Source organism: Hoplias malabaricus, chromosome X2 (assembly GCF_029633855.1).
Source record: "Hoplias malabaricus isolate fHopMal1 chromosome X2, fHopMal1.hap1, whole genome shotgun sequence".
NCBI lineage: Eukaryota > Metazoa > Chordata > Actinopteri > Characiformes > Erythrinidae > Hoplias > Hoplias malabaricus.
Genome location: NC_089819.1, coordinates 55,588,605 through 55,604,988, shown reverse-complemented (window position 1 = coordinate 55,604,988; position 16,384 = coordinate 55,588,605). Strand labels below are relative to the sequence as shown.

Here is a 16,384-nt window from a genome sequence, read left to right as displayed (position 1 = left end):
TTAGTCACTGTATAGAGCTGTGTACCAGCCCCTACCTCTGCACAACCCCAGTTACAGTCTCAGACACATTCAGAAGAGAGCGGTTCTACAGATTAACTCTCGACGAGGCCACAGCTGTTCACTGAAAACCGTTCCAGGTGACGACCTCATGAAGCCGACTGAGAGAACGGAGAGAGTGTGTGAAGCTGTCGTCAAAGCAACAGGGGGCTACTGTGAGAGTCTAAAGTATAAAATATATTCTTCTCTGTTTACTACATAATTCCATATGTGTTTCTTCATAGTTTTAAATGAAAGAGAAAACAATAACCAACAAAGAATAACAGTGAATGAGAAGATGTCCAACTTTTGACTGGTGCTGTATATGTTTTTAGAGATTAATAAGAGTAACACGTTTTAATTTTTACTGTCATCCATCCAGTGCAATACATTTTGGACTGCAGTGAACACTAGTGATTATGGGCAGTGATGATAGACACAGAGAGAGAGAGAGAGAGAGAGAGAGAGAGAGAGAAGCAGGTAGCCACCTTGGTGCCCAGGGAGTATTCGGGGTTTATGTGACTTTCACAGAGGCCCTTCAGCTGTGGAAGTTGAAGAAGGAGACTATTCTGTATCTTCCCTCACACTACCTCAATTTCTTTAGGCCACGGCTTCCCCCGGGACATGCCCTGGCCCCTCCCAGTCCTAATCACACGGCTCTATTTTGCTTCAATGGCGAGGAGCTGTTTTATCAGAACAGAAGCATGACACTTTTACAGTGAGCTGTGAATTTAGGACGCGATTCTCTCCACAACAGAGGGACGCTGCAGGATGTTACTGTCGATAAATGGCTGTGATTTTTTTGAAAGAGTGTTGAAGCTGGTGGAGATCTGGCAGAAAGCATGAAGCCTAGAAAGACACCGAATACCTCCCTCCGTTCCGCGAGGCCCTGCTTGTGGATGTAGATGTGGAATAAAGACGCGAGTGAGGCGCGAGTGGAGCAGACTGCAGGCTGCCTGTGGGGATTCTTATTCATTTATGACGGAGATTGGACGGCGCTCTCTCTGTCTCTGGCTCGGCTCCTGCTCCGCTCTGAAAGCAGCTCTCTCTGATAACGGCGATAATCAATAGGTCGAGGAGCCCAGTGTTAATTGGTGGCGAGCTGAGAGTGAATCAGACGTTTCTCTGCAGAGAGGAACATGAGATCTGTGCTGGAGGCAGAGTTTAATGACCTCATCTCTGTTGAGAATTTAAAACAATAATAATAATAAGTAAATAATCTGGGAAAGATACAACACAGTGGTGTGTTTTATCAGGGATCAGAAACTTCCCCTGATATATCCCTCACATGACACGGATACACACCCCTCCGGTAGACTGTCAGCCATTGGGCACGGTGGTCTAGCCTCATGTGCAGCTGCTCTATTTGCTCGTGCTTCCCTGTGGGGATTAGAAAGGCTGTGTCAGCACTAGGTGCAACCTATCTTTGACTATACTGTGTTTTAAAGTCTCTGTAGGGAATGCAGAGCCACAATGCTATGGTGTGTGGGGTGTTCACACCCCTCTGGCAGGCCTCTTGGCATTGGACATGGTGACCTCAGAGCGATGCATGACTTATAAATATCCTGTTTGCTCTGTGGAGATTATGTACGTTGTTTAAAACCATGATAAGGGTGAAACTGACCATAAGCAGCTAGCGCCCCAGCCCTCCCAGGACCTCCAAACTCCAGCTGCATGATGGGTAATTTATTTAATAAAGGTGGCAGCGGGACAGATAATCAGATCAGGTCTTTACTGAAGTATACAACACAGAGGCTCCACCTTAAATGTAGCGCACTTTCAGACGTAGTGTTACTGATGAAAGGTGAGGGACGTTCTCTTAATGAAAACAGCTGTGGAGAGAGAGAGAGAGAGAGAGAGATAGTTAGATAGATAGATAGAGAGAGAGAGAGAAAGAGAGAGAGAGAGAGAGAGAGAGAGAGAGAGAGAGAGCTCCACCTGTTGTAGTGGAGGTAGTGAACGAGTGTGTGGGTGTTGTCCGGGCGGTTATCCTCCGGCGCGAGAGCGTGATGAATGCAGGAGGTGAGAGATTAGCGAGAGCGCACACAGTACGCATTAACCCTTTAACCCTTTAAACAGCCGCGGCCTGCGTGTGGGCGCAGTGTCAACTCCGCCGCCTCATCACCACACACCACCCTCACTCATTCATCAGCTCCAGCACCGAGTCTGAAAACAGTGAACCACCAACGAACACAAGACAGCACTGCATCCCTCATACACCAGCCACAACATTACAACCACAGACAGGTGGAGAGGGAAACACAGGTGGTGTCTAACAATGGAGAAAGAAAGAAATAAGGAAAGAAAGACAAAACGAAACAGTGAAAGAAATAAGTAACAATGAAGAAAACGAAAAAGTGAGGAGAGAGAGAGAGAGAGAGAGAGAGAGAGAGAGAGAGAGAGGGAGGGAGAGAGAGAGAGAGAGAGAGAGAGAGAGAGCTCCTGGTGCTGATGAAGCTGGAGGCTGATACAGATGTCGATACTTGTTTTTTTATATCTTTATTTCCTCTCTCTCTCTCTCTCTCTCTCTCTCTCTCTCTCTCCCTCTCTCTCTCTCTCTCTCTCTCTCTCTCTCTCTCTCTCTCTCTGCATATGTTATTGGCTCCCTTTCTCCCTGCACTGTTTTTTTCCCTTGTAGGTCGATAAGGATTGCTCTCCACAGGTCATTCTCCAGGGAAGAGGTTAGAGAGAGAGAGAGAGAGAGAGAGAGAGAGAGAGAGAGAGAGAGAGAGGGAGTTTGCAGACACCTTCATCTGAACTCTCTTTAAAAAAAAACTGCATCAGCTGAATAAGAGTCTCACCCTGAGCATGTCACGTGACCATAACCTCACTCTTCCCTAAAGAGAGTGTGTGTGTGTGTGTGTGTGAGAGGAGAGAGAGAGAGAGGAGAGAGAGAGAGAGAGAGATTACAGTCCTCTTTTTTTTAAAATGCAAGAAGAAACCATTCCCCTCTAAATAACGATTAATTCACGTGATTCTTTTGATTCCTCATTGTTTTGAATACACAGTTCAGACACTTGGGAGCAGCTGCACATGAGTCTGAGTTCAGCATGCCCAATGCTAAGCATGGGCTAGAGGGGTTTAACCCCCCCCCCCACCCCCCCTGCATTTTCAAACTGTGATCCTCTGAGTGCTGGAATAGACTTGTGATCCAGGACACGTCATCCATCAGCACCTGACTTCACTGAGTGTATGAGAAGCATACGTGCCATCAAATCTTCACAGCAATGTCCCAACACCTAGTGTAAATCCTCCTAGGAGAGTAGAGACTGCCACTGCAGCAGAACAGCACCCAGCTGCTGATTAATTCCCTTCATTTCCTAAGAAACGTGGCACGTTTTACTCTGCCTCTGTTTATTTGCAGTTGCTCTAATGTTGTGGTGTTTGTCACTGGTGAAAACACTCTGAGTCTGAGGATAAATGGCAGCGGTGGTCCAGCGGTGGTCTCAGATAACTCTGCATCTGCTTCTCCTCTGTTTTTGCGGTTCATCTCACCAGGAACAAAAACGTTAACAGGGCTTTTTATCACGGAGAAGAGCGTCCCCGCAGCTGAGATACGGAGAGAGGCCGGGGCAGGAACCCACTCCTTATTAGAGCGGACAACTGGGCTGGATGTGGCGGTTAGGGAGCGTAATTACTACTAATGACCATTAGGAGTTGGGTTTCCAGCCTCCAGGGATCGGGAAAAGGGCTTCCGTCTTATCAGCTGATTAGCGCAAATCGAGGAGGCCGGATCCTGCATGTTAAACAACACGCCGCTGAGATGCGTCGCATTATCTGCAGAAAACTAATGCAGCGTTGAGTTCATCGCCGAAGGAGGGGGCTCAGCGCAGTCTTCAGGGTTTAACTGACATCTTACTGCAGCATTTCCTTCTTTCTTCCACAACACTGTAAGCAATAAGTCATCAATGACAGCATCGTTTTGTCATTTGCTGTAAGAAGTTTAGTAATTTCAACTGAATTTGATGAGTTTCTCAGCTCTGAACTCAAGCTTTAAATGAATCCAGTGAAGAGGACATTGTGAAGAAGTGAAATTAACTTTGAGTAACTGTGAGTTACGGCTGGGGGCGGGGCTTTGGTTCGCTCAGGTAGAGCTCCCAGCATGCACCGCGGGCCCAGCTTTCTCACTTTTTTGAGGTTTTATTTTCATTCTTGTGCTCTGTGGGAGTGGGAGTAATATATAGGATGAGTTCAGGTTGTTTATTGGTGTTTGGACTGTGTTTTGTCAGAGCCCTCACCTTCACCAGTGAAACACTGCAGCTTTGGTGAGGTTCTGGTTGATTCTCTTCTCCCCAAATGCTGCCTGTCGCTTGTTCTTATTCTCTGAAGTTCTTTACAGAGAGTTGTAATAAAGTGTGTGGAAAGCAGTGATGATGCTGGACGTCGTTCTTGACGGCGACTGTCACAAATAATTACATCTCAAAAATGTAATGTCAATACTTCTTTTAACTTAAATATCTGCGTTGGAACGAGTCGTGTTTTTTCAGCGTGTGTCGTTAAGTTGAAACAACAAGCGGTTTAAAGTCAAATCAACCTCCAGAAAGTAACTAATTGGATTTAACTTTGAACTCAGGTATTTGAGGTGAAGCTGTTACAGTTTACATTTCCCAGATTTGCTCGTTTTCCTTGTTCTCTTCCTCTTCTTTGTACCTTTCCTTTGAACTTTATTTCTGCTTTTCTACCTCCAGCTTTTGCTCCCCTTACAACCACTTTTCCTCCCGCACTTCCTGCCGATGCACTTCCTTGTAGTTTTCCTTCCTCTACTTCCCTTCCACATCCCTGTGCAGGAGGGTGGACGACGGTGTAAAGATCCAGCTTTTGAAAAGCAAATTACGGTGCGAGTAATTAGTTATTGACGGGGGTAATATCGAGTGAAATGATTTTATGAGATGCAAACAGGGCCACGGTCGAGGACTCGCGTCTGATCTATAATTGGACAGGAGCTGGAAGGTGTGTGTGTTGTTTATGTGTGCGTGTGTGTGTTTGTGAGTGTTTCATACACACACCTGTACACGACACACTCTGCCTCATGTTTACAGAGTTAAACAAGGACCAAGCATGCTTCAGTGATCACTGTGTGTGTGTGTGTTCAGAGTAAACTCTATGTAAATTGGAAGACTGTAGAATTAATTACAGCTGGAGTGAGTTATGTTTTTTTCATTAATACGGCTGTGGTTATTTATCAAAGTCCGTACTCCACCTGGTGCTAAATGTCCTTATTATACTTTCAGCATCAGTTTCCCTCAGGAATCATCCATCAGCGAAAACACCGGCCCGTTCCATTGTGTTCAGAGGAGCTCTCTGGATCAGAACAGAGGGATATTTCGGGGGGAAAGCGAACGCTGTCGACACGACGTGTGTTTAAAGTGTGCAGAAGTCATATTTCTAAAACGATGGCGTATAAATCTTACAGGCGTCTTATCCCATAATTACTCAGTGCCGGTTGCAGATTGTAGTGTTGGGGCTGAGATTTCTTACATGATGATGTACTGTAGCCATTACGGTCCGCATGAATAATGAAAAAGGGAATATATAGGAAATGTGTAACAGAGCTGAATGAGAGACAGACAGCAATTTATTACAGTGCAGCTGCGGATTTGTACATTAACTACACGCCGCATAAACTCTGTCTGTTCCTTTTGTATTCAAAACATTCAGCAAATTATACCCAGGACGTGTCTGTAGAACAAAAGCCCCGGGGACACAATTTGTGGCCTCAGCTGGGGTTTGTTTGGTGCGCTGCGAATAGAAACGCATTTGAAGTCGACATCATTTTCAGAGTGCTGTATGTTTACAGCAAACGTTTAACCCTTAAACAGCCGTCACTCTCTGGACTTCTCTGGACAGTGAATGCGGTGTGGAGGTGGAGGTTTTGGTCCTGTCTGAACCTTGCTGTGAGAATCTGATGGAAGCTGTAAGGGCATTTATGAGGTCAGGGAGCTGCTCTTCTAGCACACACCTTCGACTGTGAGCAAAGTGCCTCATCTGCACCACAGTTGTGAGTGACTGGGTGACTGGTGAGTGTGTGAGCGACTGGGTGAATGTGTGAGTGTGTGTGTGACTGGGTGAGTGGGTGAGTGTGTGGGTGACTGTGTGAGTGTGTGAAACAGTCCACAGGTGTGAGTGTGTGTGTGACTGGGTGAGTGTGTGAGTGACTGTGTGAGTGTATGAGTGGCTGGGTGAGTGTGTGAAACTCTCCACAAGTGTGATTGTGTGAGTGACTGAGTGATTGTGTGAGTGACTGAGTGAGTGTGTGAAACTGTCCACATGTGTGAGTGTGTGAGTGGCTGGGTGAGTGTGTGAGTGACTGGGTGAGTGTGTGAAACTGCCCACAGTTGAGAATGGGAGGGTGACTGGGTGCGTGTGTAAGTGACTGGGTGAGTGTGTGAGTGACTAGGTGAGTGTGTGAGTGACTGAGTGAGTGTGTTAAATTGTCCACAGGTGTGAGTGACTTGGTGAGTGTGTGAGTGGCTGGGTGAGGTGTGTGAGTGGCTGGGTGAGTGTGAGAGTGACTGTGTGAGTGTGTGAAACAGTCCACAGGTGTGAGTGTGTGAAACTGTCCACAGGTGTGAGTGTGTAAGTGACTGGGTGCATGTGTAAGTGACTGGGTGAGTGTGTGAGTGACTAGGTGAGTGTGTGAGTGGCTGGGTGAGTGTGTGAGTGGCTGGGTGAGTGTGTGAGTGACTGGGTGAGTGTGTGAAACTGCCCACAGTTGAGAATGGGAAGGTGACTGGGTGAGTGTGTGAGTGACTGGGTGAGTGTGTTAAATTATCCACAGGTGTGAGTGTGTGAGTGACTGGGTGCGTGTGTAAGTGACTGGGTGAGTGTGTGAGTGACTAGGTGAGTGTGTGAGTGGCTGGGTGAGTGTGTGAGTGACTGAGTGAGTGTGTTAAATTGTCCACAGGTGTGAGTGGCTGGATGAGTGTGTGAGTGACTAGGTGAGTGTGTGAGTGACTAGGTGAGTGTGTGAGTGGCTGGGTGAGTGTGTGAGTGGCTAGGTGAGTGTGTGAGTGACTGGGTGAGTGTGTGAGTGGCTGGGTGAGTGTGTGAGTGACTGTGTGAGTGAGTGTGTTAAATTGTCCACAGGTGTGAGTGTGTAAGTGACTGTGTGCATGTGTAAGTGACTGGGTGAGTGTGTGAGTGACTGGGTGAGTGTGTGAGTGACTGGGTGAGTGTGTGAGTGGCTGGGTGAGTGTGTGAGTGGCTGGGTGAGTGAGTGAGTGACTGGGTGAGTGTGTGAAACTGTCCACAGTTGAGAGTGGGAGGGTGACTGGGTGAGTGTGTAAGTGACTGGGTGAGTGTGTCAGTGACTGGGTGAGTGTGTTAAATTATCCACAGGTGTGAGTGTGTGTGAGTGACTGGGTGAGTGTGTGAGTGACTAGGTGAGTGTTTGAGTGGCTGGGTGAGTGTGTGAGTGGCTGGGTGAGTGTGTGAGTGGGGGGCTGGGTGAGTGTGTGAGTGGCTGGGTGAGTGAGTGAGTGACTGGGTGAGTGTGTGAAACTGTCCACAGTTGAGAGTGGGAGGGTGACTGGGTGAGTGTGTTAAGTGACTGGGGTGAGTGTGTCAGTGACTGGGTGAGTGTGTTAAATTATCCACAGGTGTGAGTGTGTGAGTGACTGGGTGCGTGTGTAAGTGACTGGGTGAGTGTGTGAGTGACTAGGTGAGTGTTTGAGTGGCTGGGTGAGTGTGTGAGTGACTGGGTGAGTGTGTGAGTGGCTGGGTGAGTGTGACACACTCTATCAGATTTGAGTGTGTTAAATTGTCCACAGGTGTGAGTGGCTGGGTGAGTGTGTGAGTGTGTGAGTGACTGGGTGAGTGTGTGAGTGGCTGGGTGAGTGTATGAGTGGCTGGGTGAGTGTGTGAGTGGCTGGGTGAGTGTGTGTGTGACTGAGTGAGTGAGTGACAGAGAAGAACTCTTTAAATGAGCTGAGGATCCCCCGTGGCCAAATTTAAAGTTTAAATATTCGGAAAACTTGAAAGTCGTATTTCTTTTGTGTCTAAGAGACCTCTGAAATGTGGTTGTGTCATTAATGGCCGAATGAATAGCCCGGAGTTTAAGGGGTTAACTCTTAAAGAGCCGCTGTGCTGCCGTGAGCCGGTAGTGGCTGAGGTCTGTGGGACTGTCCAGACGCATGAAGGAAGTGTGACCCTTCGCTTTTTAAAAGGACAGAGTCAATAACTCATTAATATCATTGTGCCTCGCGCTCTTTTCCAGCAGGTCCTCGCCATCACGACCCTTATTATCACACACACATAATCCCTTCACACTTGGTATTTCCCTCGGCCGGACACGGCTTTAATTGGAAACCGTTTCCTCCCGATGCAGCCATGATTCTGAGAACAGACACGAAGGAGAAAAAACATCTTAAATCTAATGAACACTGGTGATATCCCTCAGTGTGAGGTTCTGGGTCTGAAATCTGAACCTGCTTCAACACAGTTGTATTTTTAGCCTTGATTAATCTCACTTTAGATCATTTATTCTTCAAAGTTATGAGGATTAATCCTGATTAATCGGTGTAAACTCGTGTCCAGAAATAGGTTCACAACAACCTCATAATGAGAAGTAGTTGATATATTGAGTAGCGTAAAGGGGACATTTTCCTCTTCTTCTCCACAGTGGAACACAGTTCTGTTTCTTAATGAAACGTCTGGGACCTGCTTTGGTCCAAACCCCACGAGCCCCACAGCAGTGTTCTCCCCCTGTGTAAACAGCCCCTGTTCAGAACGCCCGCTTTCAGCACCTGTTCCTTTAAATGATAATGAGCCGCTCGCTGTTCACCCCGACCCCGAGCGCACAGCAGTGAGGAGCGAGGAGCAGAAGCTCTGGTTTTTAGCCGTTTTCACTCTGTTCTCTTTCTCCTCCGTTTTTACTCAGTGCTCTTATTTCTGATTTAGAGCTCTTTGCGCTCTCTCTCATAAACGTGAGTCCAGCGCTGTGATTGGACAGACTCAGACGAGGGGGCGGGGCCATTCTAAAGTAGATAACTCTGATCTGACAAACCCTGGCCTCTTTTGGCTTGGACACACTTTGTTTAAGAAATTGTGTTTATTGATTTCATGTGAAATATAGGTCCTGGTGTCTATGGGTGCTGAGAGACTGCAGTTTTGTGGTCGAGGATGAGTTGCAGACAAAACAAAAACAACAACACCAACAAAGTTTTGTGGCTGCTTATGTTGTTGTTGTTGTTGCTGTTTTGGCAGAGAATCGAATCTCTCAAACAGAGTTTCATTTTTCTTCATCATCTCGCAGCCACGAGGCCCTGAAAGGAGCAAGGCCGAGGAAAGAAGGGCCGCGGAACACAATTACAGCAGCCGGAGCCTTGTAAAGGAAGTGTAAACGGATGGCCGGCACCACTGCCCTCCGCTTTTACTCCCGAAAGGCTGCAACAAAGTAGAATAGATGTAACGCTCTACTCCTAAAGCGAGGGCTTTTTACTTCAATCCCCTCTTTTTCTCTCCTCACCAAATTGAAAAGTGTGGACCACTGTGCTCTCTGGGGGGCGGAGAGATGGTCCGAGAAGATTTAGAGCCAGGCAGAGCATCTGAATTAAAACGATTTGTAAACAGACTCTAACGTATAGGCATTAATAAAAAAAGTGGGGATCTGAGAAAAGCCACGTTTCTGTTCTTTCCTCGGCTTCTTTGGCTCTGGATGCTGCTTAAGTGCCCAACTCTGGAAGGAACCAAACAAATAAACAAACAAACAAACAAACAAACAAGCACTTTTTTCAGTCCCTGAGAAATCTACACGGCCACAAATTGGTTGCAAACTTTGATTTGTCGGGAGCTTATTATAAACTCACAAATCTCAGATTCTCCAGGCGAGAGATTTTATTTTTTATCTGCTGAATATTCTGACTCCAAGTCTTTAGGGCAGTGTTCGTCTCATGTTTGTTTATGTTCCAAACTCTCTGATGAACACAAACTGCAACTGCTCTGCTTCTCGTTTCATTCCCTCCTTCTTTCCATCTTTCTTTCCTTCTGTTGTGTTTTGGCGGCGGCTGTAAATACGTTATTGATCATTTGCATCTCAACGACGGCAGCGGTCTTGAGCAGGAAAATCTGAGAATTATGATCTTTTCGTTTGTGTTCCTCAGTCACTTGAAAGATTTGAAATAAACGGCGAAAGAAAAATAATATCCTTTTCCAAATGGAGGAGTTTGCTGAGAAGGGAAAGCGTGTTGTGAGGCGAGCTCTGGGGGAAACAGCAGAGGGAGCTAGAGAAGACTGCGCTGATACCTGTGCCCCGCCTACACTGGGAGATGGTGAGCTGAAGAGGTGGGATTTAGAAGAAAGTGAGGAGCAGCTTGGACTGAGGAGAGGCCAGGTCCCCCATTACCCTCCTCACTCGGTTCGGCCCTGATTTCCTGTCAGCACTGTCTCAAAAGACTTGTCTCCTGTCTCCGTCCCTGTCTCCTGCCTCCTTCCCACTCTTCTGCCTCCTTCCCTGTCCCCTGCTTCCTTCCCTGCCCCCTGCTTCCTTCCGTGTCTCCTGCCTCCTTCCCTGTCTCCTGCCTCCTTCCCACTCTCCTTCCCTGTCTCCTGCCTCCTTCCCACTCTCCTTCCCTGTCTCCTGCCTCCTTCCCACTCTCCTTCCCTGTCTCCTCCCTCCTTTCCACTCTTCTGCCTCCTTCCCTGTCCCCTGCCTCCTTCCCACTCTCCTTCCCTGTCTCCTGCCTCGTTCCCACTCTTCTGCCTCCTTCCCTGTCCCCTGCTTCCTTCCTTGCCCCTTGCCTCCTTCCCTGTCTCCTGCCTCCTTCCCTATCCCCTGCCTCCTTCCCAGTCCCCTGCCTCTTTCCCTGCCCTCTGCCTCCTTCCCTGTCCCCTGCCTCCTTCCCTGTTTCCTGCCTCCTTCCCTGTCTTCTGCCTCCTTCCCTGTTTCCTGCCTCCTACCCTGTCCCCTGCCTCCTTCTCTGTCTTCTGCCTCCTTCCCTGTCTCCTGCCTCCTTCCCTGTCCCCTGCCTCCTTCTCTGTCTCCTGCCTCCTACCCTGTCTTCTGCCTCCTTCCCTGTCCCCTGCCTCCTTCCCTGTTTCCTGCCTCCTTCCCTGTCTTCTGCCTCCTTCCCTGTCTCCTGCCTCCTTCCCTGTCCCCTGCCTCCTTCTCTGTCTTCTGCCTCCTTCCCTGTCTCCTGCCTCCTTCCCTGTCCCCTGCCTCCTTCTCTGTCTCCTGCCTCCTACCCTGTCCCCTGCCTCCTTCCCTGTCTTCTGCCTCCTTCCCTGTCTCCTGCCTCCTTCTCTGTCTCCTGCCTCCTTCCCTGTCCCCTGCCTCTTTCCCTGTCTCCTACTTACTATGTGCTGCCTTCTTTCTCTTGTCTCTTAACTAATGCCTCCCTTCTTCTGCCTACTGCCCCCTACCAGCAGTCACCCTCCCACTACCTCCTGCCTCTTGTCCTGTAAAAGAGCACTGGACTGAACTAACTCGAGGCCTGAGTCCTGTCACAGAGTCAAGTGAGCAGCTGAGAGAGAGAGAGAGAGAGAGAGAGAGAGAGAGAGAGAAAGTGAATGAAAAAATGGCAAAAATCATGGACAGAGAAAATAAAATTTGAACAGAACAGCAAGAGAGAGTGAAAGAGAAGAAAAAGGAGAATGAGAGGAGAAAAGTGGGGGGAGAAAAAGGAGGACCTCAATATCAGTGAGGGACAAAAAGAAATATAGGGAGAGAGAGAGAGAGAGAGAGAGAGAGAGAGAGAGAGAGAGAGAGAGAAGCCCATCTTTCTCTTCAGTTTTTTCCCTCTGCATGAGTGGATTTGATTGACAGCTGAGAGTTGTCTCCTTCCACTCTGGAGCTTCCACCTTGTCTGAGCATCACTAAGTGACAGAGAGAGGGAAAGGAGGGAGGGATGGAGAGATGAGAGGACGGCAGATAGGGATGGAGGGATGAAGGCTCAGTTCCTCACCCCTCCACCCCTCTCTTTTCCCCTTATTTTTCCCCTCGTTTGTGCAGGAGGAGTCTTTGCCTGAGGATTTTTCTCGGTGTCAGTGTCACAGCAGACGGACGGCTCATTTTTCTCCTCATTTCTTGGAGAAGTGAAAGGTTCTCTCATTCTGGAAACTCGCTGATTTATGCTGTGTGTGTGTGTGTGTGTGTGTGTGTGTGTGTGTGAGAGAGAGAGAGAGAGAGAGAGAGAGAGAGAGAGTTGTTGAGGTTAGCAGTGTGTCCATCTGTGGTTCACTCATTTACAGTGTGTCTGAGAAGAACTGCACTGCAGAAAACGGGGACATATTATAAGAAATGCTTCGATCTGGAGCCCACCAACCCACACACTGTGAAACAAGACCGCCCAGTCAGTTTTCTGAGCGCTGCCTGAGTCAGAAAACACAGGATAAAACGAGTCGTTCTGATTCTAATCCGCTCCTGACGTCGAGTGCAGACTTTAGCATGGCTCCGCCCCCTCGTCTGAGTCTGTCCAATCACAGTGCTGAAAGTGTAACACCTTCTTACTGTGCAGCAAATATGTCAGGACTTTCTTCCTCCCTAATCTCCTGATGATGTTCTGCACTAAAATTCGTAACACAGTTGTGAGGATTTGATGGCATTCAGCCACAGTGAGGTCAGGTGCACATGTTGCAGGATCACAAACACCTCTCAAACTCATCCCGGGAGCTCCTTCGCTCCAGAGAACACAGTTACACTGCACCGAAGCCATATGGTGACCTTACACTCATGTGCAGCTGCTCCAGAGCATATTTAGTGGAGAGATGTAGGCTTTGTGCACTGCTAACATTCGTCTTGTGAAACAGCTTGAGCATCATTCCGCAGATTTAAAATATCCTCATGATTACGAAATAAAACACACTCACACAGTGATGTTTAGTGTGTCCATACTTTTGGCTCCTGCTGCCACTTGGTGCTGCGCTTAAGTCAAATGGAGAGATTTTCCTGCGGCGAATGTGGAAGGAAATTGGACTTGAGATTTACTCGCCGTCCGCAAAGGGGACGTTTGTTGCTCATTAGCATTCGCACATATTTTAGTGAGCGCGTGCAGTGGGGACAAATTGGACGCAGCATGCTGCATAAACAGATTCAGGAACGAGCCTCATGCAAAACACATCTCAGCTCCGCCGCTCGTCACAGCGCTCGACTCGTGGGCGCTTCTGGAGACGTCCAAAAACGATACGAGTACATCTCGGAATGTATAATGTGTTCTAACACTTTAGCCTCGTGATTTTTAAACTCACGTCTCTCTCTCTCTCTCTCTCTCTCTCTCTCTCTCTCTCTCTCTCTCTCTCTCTCTTTGTGCTGTAAAAATGAGGTCTGTTCTGAATAATGAGATGTTTTTTCAGAACTGGAAACACAGGCTTAAATTCAGTCATTAAATCTGCAAGTAAATGTATATGTTGGTAAGTGAAGCCATCTGAGGGTGACAGGGTATTGTATATGTTTCATTCTTCTAAGAATAGCGTTACATTACTCAGACTATTTCTAGACTTTCCAAACAGACTGGATTCAAAGTAAAAACATACATTTTTTCACCAAAAGACAATTCCTGGGGTTTGCAAACTGTGCACAAACTATATGTGAATACCTGGCAACACAAGGTGGACAAAAAAAGCCTGCAGTGTGTTGTTCTTGTGTAGCATTATGGCTGTGTTGCTTTTGTCTCTCTTCTTCAGCTACATAAGAGAGTTGAGTGTATGGAGCGAAATAGTGCCACCAGTGGATGTGAATGTAGAATACACTTAGTGAACATACAATAACTTTTATTGTGGCACGGGGGCGCAGCAGGTAGTGTCTCTGTCACAGCTCCAAGGTCCTGGAGGTTGTGGGTTGGAGTCTCTGTGTGTGAGGAGTGGGGTGTGTTCTCCCTGTGTCTGCATGGGTTTCCTCCAGGTGACTGTCTGTGAGGAGTGTGGTGTGTTCTCTCTGTGTCTGCGTGGGTTTCTTCCGGGTGACTGTCTGTGAGGAGTGTGGTGTGTTCTCTCTGTGTCTGCGTGGGTTTCCTCCGGGTGACTGTCTGTGAGGAGTGTGGTGTGTTCTCTCTGTGTCGGTGTGGGTTTCCTCCGGGTGACTGTCTGTGAGGAGTGTGGTGTGTTATCTCTGTGTCTGCGTGGGTTTCCTCTGGGTGACTGTCTGTGAGGAGTGTGGTGTGTTTCCCCTGTGTCTGCATGGGTTTCCTCCGGGTGCTCCGGTTTCCTCCCACGCTCTAAAAAACACATGTTGGTAGGTGGATTGGAGATTCAAAAGTGTCCGTAGGTGTTAGCAAATGTGTGTTAGTGAATGTGTGAGTGTGTGTTGCCCTGTGAAGGAATGACGCCCCCTCCAGGGTGTGTTCCCACCTTGCACCCAGTGATTCCCTGTAGGCTCTGGACCCACCATGACCCTGAACTTGATAAGGGTTACAGACAACGAATACATGGATTGTATTCATTCATTCATTATCTGTAAACGCCCATCCAGTTCTGGGTCACGGTGGGTCCGGAGCCTACCCGGAATCACAGGGTGCAAGGTGGGAACACACCCTGGAGGTCATGTGTAAAACATAAACTTTCACTACAAGACCACACACTTTAATATTTCAGTTGGTGTGGTGTTGTAGTGAAAGTTTGTTTTACACATGACACCAGGTTGTTTCTAAATGTTTCAAGACCTGTGTAGAATCTTCCTCAGTGTCCTGTGTGCTCTCTCAGTCTTGTTGTTGATGATAATGTTGTTGTTGTTGTTATACTTTTCCCTCCTTCCTTCACTCCTCTGCTCAGATGGACGGAGGTTATCCATCACGTTTTCTGTTTGGAGCTCATGTTGCAGAGTTAGATATCTCTGATGAAGCTGATTGGGTTCGAACAGAACTCAGAGCTGGGAAAGAGGCAGAGTGGATAATGAGATTGTGTTTTATATTTAGCCATCTTCAGAACAGGGTTTTATGGTAAACATCATCCATCTGATGCTGGGGTAGATTAGAATGAGTAATTAAGTCTGTGTGAGGCTAGGACTCAGTGAAAATATAAACCGCTGTTTACTTAGTGTGTGTTTACCATGGTATTCATGACAGAACAGCACTCCATTACAATTCTTTGCTTCCTACCTTTTATCAGCCTCAAGATTAAGGCCAGGTGAAGTGAGTAACTCTGGACAGTTCTATTCTTAACACTTGTCAATGATTTTAATTTTGAGGCTGATTTTATTTTTTTTAATTCGATCGTTAACATCTAACTCTAAACCTAACTCTAAATCTAACTCTAAATCTAACTCTAAATCTAACTCTAAACCTAACTCTAAACCTAACTCTAAATCTAACTCTAAACCTTACTCTAAACCTTACTCTAAACCTAACTCTAAACCTAACTCTAAACCTAACTCTAAACCTTACTCTAAACCTAACTCTAAACCTAACTCTAAACCTAACTCTAAATCTAACTCTAAACCTAACTCTAAATCTAACTCTAAATCTAACTCTAAATCTAACTCTAAATCTAACTCTAAACCTAACTCTAAATCTAACTCTAAACCTAACTCTAAACCTTACTTGAAATTGAACCTTAAACCATGACCCTAACTCAAGATTACAAGATTAGACTATAAACACAATTTTATTAGACTATGGACTATATTACCAGATTTTAACTATAAAAGTAAGAGTAAACCTAACTGTACAATCCAAAATAGCATAAATGCCAACTTGTTGTATCTAAGTAATGCTGTTGCTAAAAGAAAACAGCTGTGTTTCTGTTGCTCATTTTCAGGTTCATAACAGTGGATCTGAGACTACTTTAGTAAAATAGTGCCCCCAGTGGACTGGAGCTTACTTAGAAAACATAACATAGCTACAAATTATGATGAAACATAAAACACACAAATGTTAGGAACATCTGGAGTGCTGTCTCATTATATATGATATTTGTGATAAGATGAATTGGGACGTAGTTGTCACCCTGTGTTTTGTTACTTTGTGTTGAGCTGCTAGGGAGCAATGAGGGCTGAATATGAAGTGAGAAAGCCCTGCTTGAAAATAACTATCACTTAACAATAGAAACATATGCAACAGCTGCAGCTTTCAGATGCAATGACGGTGCATTTAAACATAGAAAAAGCGTGCAGATTCTAATCTTTTGGAGCTTAGTGTTGTTTTCAGTTAAAGGTGTAGTTCATGATAGTAATAAATAATATTAAAAAACAAATAAAAAAACACCAGTGGATGTTTCCTCTCCATGTGCTGCTCTGGAAACCACTCTAATGTGTTTACGAAGCCCCAGTGTCTGTAAATGGGTAAAAAAAACAAAGTGTCTGGGTCCGGTGCTAGGCTTTCTCTCTCTCTGCTCACGGCAGAGAAACGCCATCTGGAGGTTTTTAGACAACGGAGAGACTCCAAACGCTGAAAAGCACCAACCGAGATGAGGATGTTGCTCT

General features: G+C 46.7%; 1 protein-coding gene across 1 annotated transcript in view; it reads left to right on the top strand.

The window, feature by feature from the left end:
- Window positions 1–16,384, top strand: part of cdh8 (cadherin 8) — a 174,836-nt gene that overhangs the window by 30,738 nt on the left and 127,714 nt on the right. The window lies entirely within an intron of this gene.